A 15,487-nucleotide genomic window follows, 5' to 3' on the forward strand; every position below is an offset into this window, starting at 1 on the left:
ATTTCCCACAAGGCTGCAGGGGCGCGGCGCGGCGCGGCAGTCGGAGTGCGCAGGCGCGAGCCCGCGGGAGGGCGGGGCGATCCCAACCGTAGAACCGTGGGGGCTTCCAGCATGGCTGCGCTTCGTTTGTCGGGTGTTGTCTTGGGAAGCTGGGAGGGGACCGGGTGACGACCTTACCCCGGCTACCCCAGAGAAGCCCCTCCTCGTTAGAGCCTGTCGGTGCTTAACCCATGCGGAGGGGAGAAGGGGCAGAGCGCCTTAAGTAAGCCTCACTTTTCTCTTGTGAGGTGAGTCCCCTGCACAGTCGTGCCGTGGACGGAGTGGGCCCTCCGTGAACGGTGATTACTGTCCCCCCGCCGCTAGCTCGGTGTCGGGCGCTGCGCTAGGTGCTCAGTGTCGCACGGTGTAGAATGCGGCGGCAACGTCTAGTTAAACGTGTGGCCAGAGTTGGTTCAGCTTTGTCTGTCGCCGGAACTTGGAGAAATACGTGACATTCGGGACTTATCAGTATGGTAGCGTAGATTGTGATACTTGTTTTTATCAAGATAAATGCTAATTTTCTCTGCCTCTTTCTATAGTTGTGACAGAGAGGGGACCACAAACTTGAGTTTCCTCTGAGTCCTCCTCTCCTAGGCCACATTGGGCCCAATCCTGGCCTGCGGTGCCCTGGTTTTAGCAAGAGTCCTGCCAAGTCAGTTTAGGTAGAAACCCCATTCTTGGTATCTGATCAATTTCCGTATCCCCTGCTCTTGATGTGTACGTCCTTGGCCTGCCTCTAACAAGAATCCCCCAACTTGCTGTCTCCTTTTGGTAATTTTCCATCCACTGATCCCCTTACTGTGTTCCTGTAAATCCCCAGCCGTCTTTGCTGTATTGGGAGTTGAGTTCAGTTTTACGTCTTTGCTGTATTGGGAGTTGAGTTCAGTTTTACTGAAGCCTCTCTCCCCTATTGCAGTAGTACTGAATAAAATATTTCTTTACTATTTTTAACTAGTGCCTTAATTCATTTAACTAACTTTATTTCCTCTTGAGAGTTGTGTGAACTATTGCAAAATATTGAAAAATATGAGTTTTCACAATTCATTTAATCAAGCTAAAGTAACCCAGATAGCACCAAACTAAGTAAAAATATGTCTCTACAGTAAGACAAATACCTTGAACCAGTTTCTCCACCATTACAGGTCATTCTTACATTAGAAACTACATGAACATATTCATCATAGTTGCTCTGATAGAGAAATGGTCCTTGATAAAACTCACAACATAGAGTGTGCAGTTTTCAAACAAGTAGGCAGAGGGAATGGGGTAGGGGAGAGGGAGGACAAAAAAATAAAAAGTAAAGTAAAATAGAATAGAATAAAATAAAATAAAATAAACCACATATGCAAAAAACCCAGAAACAAAAATTTGGACAAATTAAAGATACATAAGGAGATGGTAGCAATAAATCCAGGTCTATCAGTAATCACTAGATATGCACATGGACTGAACTTTCCAATTAAAAGTAAAATACTGTAAGACTACATTTTTAGAAACATAGCTATATGCTAAAACAAGGATACACACATCTTAAAAGTAGAATGTTGGGAAAAGATACATCTGGCAAATATTAACCAAAGAAAATTCATGTGGCTACATTTAGTTAAATAAAAAATAACACATTAAGAAAAAAATATTACTAGAAATAGGAAAGGTAATTACATATCAATAAAAAGTTAATTCACCAAGAAAAAATATTAATGAAATCTTACATATTTAACAATGTAGCTTCAAAATATATAAAGCAAAAGTTGACAGGAGAATTGACAAATCCATTACAGAGGTATTTTTAACCCGTCTTTATCAGTAACTGGTAGAAAAGCTGACCCCTCCCCCCAAAATGTCACTAAAGATACAGAATTTCTGAAGAGCAAAATAAACAACTTTGATTTAATGAATAGACATATAGAATACTGCATTCAAAAATTAATGAAAACACATTTTTCTTACACTTTTTTAAAAAAAATGACCTCATGCTAGGCTATGAAGTAGTCTTAAACATTTCAAAGAATTGGTATCATAAAAGCCATATAATTTCACAATGCCAATTAGATATTTTTTTTAAGATTTATTTATTTATTTTAGAGAGCACACAAGCAGGGGAAGGGGCAGAAGGAGAGGGAGAGGGAGAGAATCTAAAGTAGGCTCCAACTCCCTGTTGAGCATGCAGAGCCTGATGCAGGGCTCGATCCCATGACCCTGAGATCATGACCTGAGCAGAAATCGAGAGTTGGCAACTTAGCTGACTGAGCCACCCAGGCGCACCCCAATTAGACATTTTTAAAAAGACTAGAAACTTCTTTAAAAATTTAGGTAAAGGGACTGTTTAGAGATTGGGCCAGTCATGCTAACAGATTCTTTTACCAAACTCCCATTGGACTCCTCTGATTTTTTTTCAACTGCCCCTCATTGCAGCAAGTACCTCCTTGGTACTTGGACCCGAGGCTGCCTTTCTCTCCTCAAATTATCATCCCTGTTTCCTTAACTCAGGGGGACCCCCACTCTGCCTGGATCCCCTCCTCACTGCATCCTGGAAGCTCTGCAGGCTCTGAGCTGGGGCAGCCTTGGGGCTCCTGTCGTTTGGTTCCTGCCTCCAGACACTGTCCTGTTCTCCTATTGTTACATTTCATATAGTTAATCTGGCTCTTTACTCATTTGGTGCTGGAAGTCTGGATCTTAGGCTTTCATCACAGGCAGAAGGGGAAGCTTGGGACTCTTTATTACTTTAAAATGACATGATTCTAGGGGCGCCTGGGTGGCTCAGTCGGTTAAGTGTCTGCCTTCCACTTGGGTCATGATCTCCAGGTCCTGGGATCGAGTCCCACATCGGGCTTCCTCCTCAGCAGGGAGTCTGCTTCTCCCTGTCCCTCTGCTGCTCCCCTGCTTGTGCTCTCTCTCTCTCTCTCCCTCCCTCTCCCTCTGCCCCTCCCCACTGCTCATTCTCTCTCTCTCAAATAAATAAATAAAATCTCTCTCTCAAATAAATAAATAAATAAGTAAAAGTTCTCTCTCTCTCAAATAAAATAATAAAATAAATAAATAAATAAAATCTCAAATAAAATAAATAAAATCAGTTGAGCGGCTGCCTTCGACTCAGGTCATGGTCTCAGGGTCTTGGGATCGAGCCCCGCATCGGGCTCCCTGCTCAGTGGGGAGCCTGCTTCTCCCTCTGCCTCTGCCCCTCCCACCCTTCCTGCTCGTGCTGTCTCTGTCTCTCTTTCTCTCAAATAAATAAATACAATCTTTAAAAAAAAAAAATGACATGATTCTAGCTTACTTCCTAGAACATTAGATTATTATTTTCAATACTGTGACTTCCCATATTTTAACAGGTTCGCAGGTAAGACATTAATAGATTGCCTCATGTTAAAATAACTTTTATTATTAAATTTAAAATTTTTTTAAATTAATTAAAAAAAGGTGACTCCACTGAGATATTAAAAGTCTTTTTCTTTTTCTCAACTCGAGTATAGCTGACATAATGTTACATTAGTCTCGGTGTATAACACGGTGATTTGACAAGTTTTTACCCTTGTTCACCACACGTGCTCACCACAAGGGTAGCTCCTTCTGTCACCATTTAATCCTATTACCTTATCATTGAGTATATTCCTTATGCTGTGCCATTTATTTATTCCAGTGACTTTTCATTCCATAACTGGAAGACAGTATCTTCCACTCCCCTTTACCCATTTTGCCCATCTCTCCACTCCCCTCCATCAGTTTGTTCTCTATATTTATATTTATTGGTCTGATTCTGCTTGTTTGCTTATTCATGTGTTTTTTTTTTTTAGATTCCACACACAAGTGAAATCATATGGTATTTGTCTTTCTCAATCTGACTGAAGGAACCTTTGTGCACTCTTGGTGGGAATATAAATTGGTGCAGCGACTGTGGAATACAGTATGGAAATTCCTCAAAAATTAAAAACAGAAATACCGTATGATCCAATATTCCCACTACTGGGTATTTACCCAAAGAAAACAAAACCACTAATTTGAAAAGATATGTGCACCCCTATGTTTATTGCAGCATTATTTATAAGAGCCAAGATATGGAAACAGCCCAAATGTCCATCACTGATAGATGAATGGATAAGGAAGAGGTGGTATATAAACACAATAGATTATTACTCATCCATAAAGAAGGATGAGATCATGCCATTTGTGACAGCATGGATGGACCTAGGGCATTATGTTAACTGAAATATTAAAAATCTTAAGGCAGCAAAGGAAGAAAAAGAAACTCTGGGACAAGAGCAGCCTTCTGGTCACAATAATCTAACAGCCACTTTTCTTTTTCTCCATATTTCCCACCCTAGCCTTAGGACCTTCACCAGCCCTAAGTTCCTATCCTGGCCCACAGGGCAACTCCGTGGATGATAGGCGTGACTCTGGGTACCTGGAGCCCTGTCTTTGCCCACAGAATCCTGGTGAGTGGAAGGTAAATGAGGCCCCTTGCAAGGACAGGTACCACATTCCCTAAAACAAAGGAAGAGCCCCGTTCCAGGCCAGGAATTCCTTAGTTAAAATCCTTTTGTTCAGTCAGTTTTCAGATTTTTTTCATTCATGAACTTGAATAATATCCAGACACACAGATGCTTCCTGACAGGTTTATGAGTATGGGGATTGGACATTACTTGGCCCAGTGATGCTGGTTCCTGACCTTCCCATTTAAGGATTTCTCATCGCCCACCAGCAGACATAAAGGCATATATGGGCCTTATCAGCATAGAAGGAGAGTCTCTGAAAACCACTCACATATCAGGAGTGAGTCATGCCAAAGAGCATCCACATTTCTCTGGTCCTTCCAGGCCAGTCCTTGGAGAGATCAGGAAATCCAGAGTTTCCTACAAGAATGGGGAATACTTGGAAATGAGTTTCATCTTGAGTCAAGGAAGAAGAATCACATCCTTTTTTTTTTTTTTTTTAAGATTTTATTTATTTATTTGACAGAAACACAGCGAGAGAGGGAACACAAGCAGGGGGAGTGGGAGAGGGAGAAGCAGGCTTCCTGCGGAGCAGGGAGCCCGATGCGGGGCTTGATCCCAGGACCCCAGGATCATGACCTGAGCCAAAGGCAGACGCTTAACGACTGAGCCACCCAGGCGCCCAAGAATCACATCCTGACAAGGACAGTTGCTTTGTGCCCAAGCCCAGGGCCATGAAGAAGAGCTGGCAACAATGTCCCCAGATGCTGGTGAGTTTGCAGGACTTACCCTGGACTGACTACATGCGGCCAACAAGTGAACCCTGGCCTGTCCTTATGGAGAAGCCCTGCAGCAGATGCTGGGCCAGAACTGGGAGGAACATATCTCCTCAGGTAGGTCTCTTCTATATTCGACTTTATGGCCCTTAAGTGACCAGCGTGGGCTGGCCCACCACACTGTGCCCTGAGCAGGGTGGAGAATTATGAGACCAGCTTCTGCCCATGGCCCTATCTGCATGAGACTGGAAAGGATTTAACACTCTGAGCTTGTCCCTGCCTCTCTTTCCTGGTTCTTCCTCAACAACTTGGGCTCAAAGCAGTGGCGCCATGGGATTCTGCTGCCAGCCTGTTCAGAGTGGCCATGGCCCCTATGGAAGGCAAGTCTTGAGGCAGTAATCCAGGGACAGAGGTCTGGGCCACCTAACCCAGCCCTGAAAGTGTCTGTTCCATATAACTCTTCCCTGTGCACATGGCCATGTCCCACTTCCCAGGACCAGCTCCAGGCCTGGCCCGTTTCTATGTTCCTGAGGGTCAGTTTGGGGTCCCTCCCACAAAAAACTATATTGAGGACACCCAAGTACTGGGATGGATTCTGGGAACCTTGGGTCCTGGCTGGTCACATCTATACCCATTTTCTGTACTTCTGCTTGGAGACCTCAGGCCCCAGCAACAGTGGTGCTCTGACTCTGAACCAGATCTAGGACTTAAAGATGGGACTTAAAGTCATTTAAACCTGGATCCCACTTCTGTTTGAGAGGCCAGGGTTGCACCCATTGAATTGCAATATGAGAGGTTTAACACTGTGTTGGGTAGAGTTCACTAAAATAATCTAGCCAGTTAAAAAAATAAACCAGCAAATAGAAATAAAGATCTTGTGGGAGTGGTAAGTACTCAGATTTGCCACAATATTATCTACCATATTGCCACACATTATGTACAATGTCCAGTTTCCAACAAAAAATATGAGACAGGAAAGGATGCCCCATATGTACATTGGGAAATAAGCAGGCCCCAGAAACTGCCTGTTAATAGATGTTGGATTAAACAGAAAAAGACCTCAAAATAGCTGGAAGGTACAATCAAAATGAAAAATTTACTAGAGGGTCTTAACAGATTTGAACTAGTTAAAGAAAGAATTAGCAAACTTGAAAATAGATTGATGGACAGAAATTATGTAATCTGAAAGAGAGAGAAGAAAGAATAAAGAAAAATGAAAGGAGACTCAGGGAAAATGTAGGTCATGGTTAAGCACACCCACATATGTTTAGTGGCAGTACCAGGGGAGAGAAGGGAGCAGAAAAATATTTTGAGGAAATAGTGACTGAAAATATCCAAAATTTATTGAAAAACAACAACCCACAGAGTCAGGAAGGTCAACAAACTCCAAGTAAAATGAATTAAAAGAGATCCACAATTAGATACATTATATTAAAAATACAAAGAGCCAAAACCAAAGAGATAATCTTGAATACAGCAGGAGAATAATCACTCATCACTTAGGAGGGAAACTTAGTAAGAATAACAGCTGTCTTCTTATCAGAAACAATGGAGGCTACAAAGCGGTGGGCTAACATATTCAAAGAGCTCAAAGGAAAAAAAAATCTGTCAAAGAAGAATCACATATTCAGCAAAGCTATCTTTTTTTTTAAGATTTTATTTATTTATTTGAGAGAGAGCACACATGAATAAGCATGGGGAGTGGGAGAGGGGGAAGCAGGCTCCCCACTGAGCAGGGAGCCCGATGCGGGGCTCGATCCCAGGACCCTGGGATCATGACCTGAGCCGAAGGCAGATGCTTAACCGACTGAGCCACCCAGGCAACCCTCAGCAAAGCTATCTTTTAAAAATGAAGACAAAAATAAAGACAACCCCAGATAAACAAAAATAAAATTTGTTCCTACCAAACCCATCTTGCAAAACATTAAAGGAAGTTTTTCAGATGATAATTTAAATTGGCATGATAAAACAGAATGCTGGAAAAGGTAATTGTGTAATTATAAAAGTATATATTCATATTTCTTACCCTTTGCTTAACTGATTTACAAAGTAACAATATAAAGCAGTATGCAGGTAATGTATTGTCAGGCCTAACATTTAGAAATATGTATTTGTCAGTACAGCACAAAGAAGGTAGATGGAAGCAAAGCTGTTCGGGGCTAAGGATATTACTCGAGATAGTGTCTCATCGTGGTTATAATTTGCATTTCCCCAATAATTAATTTTGAATAGCTTTTTATTTACTGGAATGAAGAAAACCAGAAATGGTAAATAATGAGGTTAATATACAAAAAGCTATAAATATTTACTTGTTCTCCTTTCTTTTCTCAGCTTCAAAAGTCATAACATTACATAATAACTATAACAATGTACTTGTTGGGTTTGTAATATTTATAGATGTAGTATATCTAACAATAACACCATAAAAAGGGGCGAAGGGGAATAGTTATATAGGAGTAATGTTTCTATATCTCACTGGAACTAAGTTAAATAAATCTGAAGCTGAGTTTAGTAAGTTAAGATGTAGAAGGTAAGCCCTAGAGGAAACACTAAAGAAACAACTTTAAAAATTATAGTGAAATTCTTTATAGATTTTGGGTACTAGCCCTTTATCTGATATGTCGTTTGCAAATACCTTCTCCCATTCTGTTGGTTGTCTTTTGGTTTTGTTGACTGTTTCCTTTGCTTTGCAAACGCTTTTTATCTTGATGAAGTCCCAATAGTTCATTTTTGCCCTTGCTTCCCTTGCCTTTGGCGATGTTTCTAGGAAGAAGTTGCTGCAGCTGAGGTCGAAGAGGTCACTGCCTGTGTTCTCCTTTAGGATTTTGATGGACTCCTGTCTCACATTTAGGTCTTTCAACCATTTTGAGTCTATTTTTGTGTGTGGTGCAAGGAAATGGTCCAGTTTCATTCTTCTATATGTGGCTGTCCAATTTTCCCAACACCATTTGTTGAAGAGACTGTCTTTTTTCCATTGGACATTCTTTCCTGCTTTGTCAAAGATTAGTTGACCATAGAGTTGAGGGTCCATTTCTGGGCTCTCTATTCTGTTCCACTAATAATATGTGTCTGTTTTTGTGCCAGTACCATACTGTCTTGATGATGACAGCTTTGTAATAGAGCTGGAAGTCCGGAATTGTGATGCCGCCAGCTTTGCTTTTCTTTTTCAACATTCCTCTGGCTATTCGAGGTCTTTTCTGGTTCCATACAAATTTTAGGATTATTTGTTCCATTTCTTTGAAAAAAGAAGATGTGGTATATATATACAATGGAATATTATGCAGCCATCAAAAGGAATGAGATCTTGCCATTTGCAACAACGTGGATGGAACTGGAGGGTATTATGCTGAGCGAAATAAGTCAATCAGAGAAAGACATATATCATATGACCTCACTGATATGAGGAATTCTTAATCTCAGGAAACAAACTGAGGGTTGCTGGAGTGGTGAGGGGTGGGAGGGATGGGGTGGCTGGGTGATAGACATTGGGGAGGGTATGTGCTATGGTGGGCACTGTGAATTGTGCAAGACTGTTGAATCACAGACCTGTACCTGTGAAACAAATAATACATTATATGTTAAAAAAAAAGAAGAAGAAGAAGAAGAAGATAGCAGGAGGGGAAGAATGAAGGGGGAGAAATCGGAGGAGGAGATGAACCAAGAGAGACGATGGACTCTGAAAAACAAACTGAGGGTTCTAGAGGGGAGGGGGGTGGGAGGATGGGTTAGCCTGGTGATGGGTATTAAAGAGGGCACATTCTGCATGGAGCACTGGGTCTTATGCACAAACAATGAATCATGGAACACTACATCAAAAACTAATGATGTAATGTATGGTGATTAACATAACAATAAAAAATTTAAAAAATTATAGTGAAAAAAATCATAGAAATTAAAATGTTATTTTGTAAAATTTCCGCTTACTGTAAAAGAGGAATAGAGGAACAAAAACTACATAAGACATACAGAAAACAAAAGCTAAAATGCAGTTGTAAATAAAACTATGTCAATAAAAGCCTTAAATGTGAATGGAATACAACACATTCAAAAGGTGAGATTGGGCGCCTGGGTGGCTCAGTCGGTTAAGCATCTGCTTTCAGCTCAGGTCGTGATCTCAGGGTCTTGGGATCACGTCCCGTGTCAGGCTCCCTGCTCAATGGGGAGTCTGCTTTTCCTTCTACCTTTCCCCCCTACTCGTGATCTCTCTCTCTCTCTCTCAAATAAATAAATTAAAAAAAAAAAAAAGGTGAGATTGTCAGTCTAGATTTAAAAAAAAAAGATTGAACCATATGCTGTCTACAGGAGACACATTAGATTCAAAGATACAAATAGATAGAAAATAAAAGGATGAATAAATATATTTCATGCAAAGAGCAATCACAATAAAGCTGGACTAGCTATACTAGTAAAAGACAAGATAGACTTCTAAACAAAAAATGTTGAGGCACCTGGATGGCTCAGTCAGTTAAGGCTTCAACTCTTGATTTCGCCTCAGGTCAAGATGTCAGGGTTGTGAGATCGTGCCCCAACGTTGAAAAATAAAGTGCAACAAGAACAATCCAAAAGTTATTTTATTTCCAATGATTACATCTCCAGGGGATAAATTTTCAAATAGGAAATTTATGTGAGTAAATTTTGTTTCCTCCCTCTGTCTCTCTCCCCCCCCAAAAATGTTACTAGAGATGAAGAAGGACATTTTATAATGATGAAAAAGCCATTCCATTAAGAATATATAATAATTCAAGGGATGAACCATTCTGCATTCCTCTCAGTAATGTGTGACTGTTCTAATTGTACTATATTCTTGTCTACACTTGGCATTGTCAGTCTTCTAAATTTTAGGCATTCTGGGCTGTGTGTGTGTGTGTGTGTGATGATGTCTCATTGTGGTTATAATTTACATTTCCCCAACAATCAATTTTGAATAGCTTTTTATGTGCTTAATCGACGTTTGTGTATCTTCTTAAGTGAAGGGTCAGATCTTTTGGGGGGGGGACTGTTTGTGAATGTTCTTTATATATTCTGCATTAAAGCCCTTAATGAGAAAAGCAGGTATAATAATTAAAAATATAAATGCACCTAATAACAGAGCACTAAAAACATTAAGCAAAAACTGACAGAAAAGGGGGCACCTGGGTGGCTCAGTCAGTTAAGCATCCAACTCTTGATTTTGGCTCAGGTCATGATTTGGTTTGGTGAGTCTTTTGTTGAATCCTGCACATTTTGAATATTGCTGTGAAACTCTGGATCTTATTTGAACCTTCTATTTCACCTGGCTTGCTTTGATACTGCTCTAGCAAAGGAAGCGGAGGTGCTACTTCATTATGGCCATGGAGGGTAGAAGCCCTATTTCCCCATTTGCTGCCCCCGCCACCACCAAATACCCAAGGAGGTAAGGGTCTCCTTTTTATTGCTTGGTAGTGGGATTTCTAGTTCCGCAGTAGGCCTTCACTGACATTATTCTGGCTGAGGGGTTAGAGTGCCTTGTTCCTACTCTTTTGGCCTCCAGTGACACCATGAGGTGGGATTGTGGCCTCGTTACTGCTGGGCAGTAGTAAAAGTTCCGGCTCTGCACTAGGCGTCCTCTGATACCACCCCAGAAGGGAGGGGGAGGGGATGCTCTCTTACTAATACTGAGTGGGAATGGGGAATGTCCAGGTGCCCCACCTGGTCTCCACTGTCATTGCTGAGAAAGTGGGGTGTTTATTGCCAGCCAGCATGGATGCATGTCCTAGCACTTGGGCTTTTCGGACACCACCCAGCAGGGTTCTATGAGCTCTTTTTACAGCCTCACAAGCAGGGGGGACATCTAGGCTCCCCACTCAGCCTTTGCTGGTGCGGGTAGTGACAGGACCAGTTTTTTCTGTGTTGTTTGGCTAGAGTAGAGTGGTTAATGTCTAAGAGTTTTTTGTCTTGCTAGGGGTACCCCTTTCTTGGCCCTTTGGTTATAAAGAAAGCAGGTTCTTGTTGGGGCTTTGCAATATTTTTGTGTGTCTGTCTAGGTTTCTGCTTCTTCAGCTCCAAGTCTGGGGCATATGAGGCAAAAAACCCCACAATCACATCATTCCTCTTTTCCTGAGGTTCGTGAACTACCTGACCTATCTTCTCTCCACTTCTCAGTCTTTTTATGAGTTTTTAGGTGTACTTAGTGGGGAAAATAGGGAAAATTATATCTGTCTACTCCATCTTCCTACAACAATTCATTTTTAGGTTGAAATTTTTAGTTCATAATGTATAATTTAATTATTTTATCCAACAATATGTGCTAATAGTATTACTAACAATTTGATTGATGAAAATAGGATTTCTTTGTAGTTCTTTTTGTGCTCATCTCAACATTTCTACACAAAAGTGCATAAGATAGAAATATAAAATTTTGAGTTGATCTACACCATTAGGAACCATAAAGAAAGTAGATGCAGTAGATGAAACAACACAGTGGAATTTGTAGAGTTGAAAAGGCCAGAGACTATATAACTTGAAGCAGAATGGGGGCAGACAAATATGCAGGTCTCTTGACTCTTCGTCCGGTCTTCCAATAGGAAGTTATCTCTCAAAATGAAAAACTTTTTCTTATAGCTCTTAGAAAATGTATTCCTGACACACTTGATTTATAACCTGAAACATACTGGCCTACAATACTAACTGGATTGTATCTTCTGATTTTGAAAGTATAACTGCACCTTGATTTTGAAAAATGTCACAAGGTCAGCTTTGAGCGTTCTGTCATCTGTGGCATTTGACGTAAGACCAGGACAACTGTCCGGGACCAAGAATGGAGCGACCCTCTGCTCTCTTTGTGCTGCGCACTGAGAACATTTTTCACAGACTCTCCCAACGCCTACTCCCGAGAACCTGTCTTTCAGCCAGTTTCACAAGCCAGAAATTACCACATCATCCTTCAGTCCCAACAGACAACATAGTCTTCAAATTGACCATTTGCTCCTCAGATATAAATAGTGACTTAATATCTAAAGGATCATACCCCAGCTCTTACAGTTTCAGACAGCACTCAGGGTCTCTGATAACCTAATTCTAGCTTTCATTTCCAGTATTATTTTTTGTTTTATCCTATCAGGAGCCCTCTACACCAGCAAGGCTAGTTTCCCTGCTGGTCCCTACAGATGCTGTATTCACTCTCCCTCTGAGTCTTTTGCTCCTATAGGACACTTGTCCTTGCCTTTTCTTTCCTCTCCAGGTATTATGATTCCATCCATTCTTCAGATCTGAATGATAACAATTCTGCTCTGAATTCTTAGAATATAGTCTTGGTCAATTCTTCAGACTTCTATTTATTAAGGAAGAAACCTGATCTTACACACACATACACATATATGATGATATATTATGACCAAGTAGGATTTATTTCAGGAATGTGATGTTGGTTAACATAAAAATTCAATCAATGTACTTCTCTATTAAAGTATGAAGAGAAGGGGCGCCTGGGTGGCTCAGTCGTTAAGCGTCTGCCTTCAGCTCAGGTCATGATCCCAGGGTCCTGGGATGGAGCCCCGCATCGGGCTCCTTGCTCAGTGGGAAGCCTGCTTCTCCCTCTCCATCTCCCCCTGCTTGTGTTCCTTCTCTCGACGTCTCTGTCTGTCAAATAAATAAATAAAATCTTTAAAAAATAAAGTATGAAGAGAAAATAATATGGTCATTTTGATCCAATGCAGAAAATGAATATGACAAAATACTACCTTTTTTAGAAAAAGATTTATTTATTTATTTATTTGACAGTGAGAGAGACAGCAAGAGAGGGAACACAAGCAGGGGGAGTGGGAGGGGGAGAAGCAGGCTTCCTGCGGAGCAGGGAGCCCAATGCGGGGCTCGATCCCAGGACCCTGGGATCATGACCTGAGTCAAAGGCAGACGCTTAACGACTGAGCCACCCAGGCGCCCCAAATACTACCATTTGTGATTTAAAAAAAAAAACTCACAGCACACTAGGAATTCAAGGGAATGTCCTTATTCTGATAACAGATAACCACAAATTAAAGGTAACACATTAAATGGTAAAACACTGAATGTTAGTATTTGTATTCAACATTGCACTGGCTTGTGCCATATAGTACTATAATGTAAGAAAATAATTTAAAAGCTATTACAAGTAGAAAAGAAAAAATAAGTTAGCCATTATTTACAGATGATGATATGCAGAAAATCCAAAAGAATACACAAATAAGCTATCGGAAAAAAGTGAATTTATCAAGGTTACTGGATATAAGGTCAATATATAAAAATCAGTTGTATTTCTATGTACTAGTAACAAATAATTGGAAAATGAAGTTTAAAAAATACTTCCTACAGTAGTACGGTGAGCACATCCTGTCCTCTCATGATTCCTCATCATTGCACAAACTTTCTTCTGATGCCTCTGATGTGAATGCCTTTCCATCTACCTCCACACACCTGTTGAACATTTTTTTCCAGTCTCTCTTCAGGCTTATCACTCTTAAAGCATTCTTTCTTCCCCTTCCTAAGTAGTTTTTTTGTTTTTTAAGATTTTATTTATTAGACAGAGAGTGAGAGCACAAGCGGGGAGGAGAGGGAGAAGCAAGCTCCCCACTGAGCAGGGAGCCCAACTCAGGGCTCGATCCCAGGACCCCGGGATCGTGACCTGAGCCGAAGGCAGACGCTTAACCGACTGAGCCATCCAGGCACCCCCCCCCTTTCCTAAACAGTTTCTAAACTCTAATTCACAAGCACATTTTTTCTTAAAAAAAAAGTAACACAGGTGCCAGACATATAAAAGTGATAAAAGTGGAGCTTTTGACACGAGAATATAGAATGAACTCAGAGCCATGACTTTCTAAAAACATCTGCAAATCACAGATCGAAACTCATTAACATATTTTAGGCACCCAAAGACCCCAAAATTGCTAATATAATTAACATCTCTAAAAAATGACATCTTTCTCCTGCTTTACAGAAGGTCAGCAGGAGGAAATTTCTTCACCTCCAAATCAAACAGAAACTTAATCTGCATTCCCATCTTTCTGTAGGCTTTTCCCTCCAGCCTAAGGTAAGGTTAATTTCTTCACCTGTGCTCTAACCCTAATTCCCTTAGAACATCGCAGAAAATTTGTCTCACCTAATGATCTCTTCTTTAACTCACCCTCAGCATGTGTATACAGTTGTCCCATTAACATAGAAATCATTTTCTCCCCTCTAAATACAGCCCTCTTTTCTTCTCTTCCTTTAAGCTTCTTGAAACATGTCTAAAACAGCCCACTAGTTCTCACCTTCCTAGTAACAATCCAAACTAGAACAATCTGGCTTCCATTCACCGTAAATCACTGAAGTTGTCTCCAGTACCCTCCTGGTTACTATTCCAGCTTACTCCTCACTTGATTCGTGGCACCTAACACTACTGGACCATCTGACATTCATTTCTCCTTGGGCTCAGTGGCATCACTCTTCTGGCTGTAGAGCCATTCCTTTTCATCTAGTTCAATTCCTCCTCTTTCACCAACTCCTTATGTATTGATGTTTTCCTGAGTTTCATCTGTGACCCCTTTGTTTCTCATTCTAATCTGTACTCTGCTGACCAATTTCACGTACTATGGTTTTGACTACCAACTCTATTTTAATTACTCCTAATTCTAGTCTACTGACTCAAAATTCCCTTTTGGACCCGAACGATCAACTTAACATGTGCCAAATCACACTTGTTCACTCCTGTATTTCCTGCTTAGTGAATGGCACCATCATCCATCCAGTTAACCAGGAAGAAGCCTGGGAGTCAACCTACCTTCCTTCTTAACTCACCTCTTCCAGTTATTTGATTGTAAAAACCATGCCATATTTTACTGCATTAGTACCCGTTACATATTCTTCGCTTCCACTGCCCCTGCCTGAGTTTAGAGCCTCGTTTACCAATCATTCAAGTTACTGTAACAGCCCATACTTCTAGGCTCCAGCTGCTCGTTGTCCTCAACCTCCTAAACTCATTCTCCGTACGTTGTCAGAGCAATTTCCCTTACATATCATCTTTCATCAGTGCCATATTTCAGAATCAATTCAAGCTCCTTAGAATGGCAGTTAAGACCTTTGGTTATCGGGTCTCTGCCTCCTTCTCAAGCTTCAACATCTGTCATTCTCATTACTTAATAGATGTTCTTAATAGATGTTCTACAAATGCGCCATGCTGTCACCCACCTGTACCTTTACCTTTGTGGCTCCCTCTCTTTTAAGTATTTATCTCACGCTCTGGAGAATTCCTGTTCTTCCAGCGTCGGGCTC

At 41.0% G+C, this 15,487-nt stretch overlaps 1 long non-coding RNA gene across 1 annotated transcript; it reads left to right on the plus strand.

Annotated features, from left to right (window-relative positions):
- The first annotated feature begins 26 nt into the window (after positions 1–26).
- Positions 27–7,913, plus strand: LOC118528014 (uncharacterized). The gene is made up of 3 exons (XR_004913402.2): positions 27–262; positions 4,362–4,472; positions 4,854–7,913. It is a non-coding gene; the product is annotated as an uncharacterized LOC118528014 (long non-coding RNA).
- Positions 7,914–15,487: the final 7,574 nt, after the last annotated feature.

The sequence above is a fragment of the Halichoerus grypus genome, chromosome 2 (assembly GCF_964656455.1).
Source record: "Halichoerus grypus chromosome 2, mHalGry1.hap1.1, whole genome shotgun sequence".
In the NCBI taxonomy this organism is placed as follows: domain Eukaryota; kingdom Metazoa; phylum Chordata; class Mammalia; order Carnivora; family Phocidae; genus Halichoerus; species Halichoerus grypus.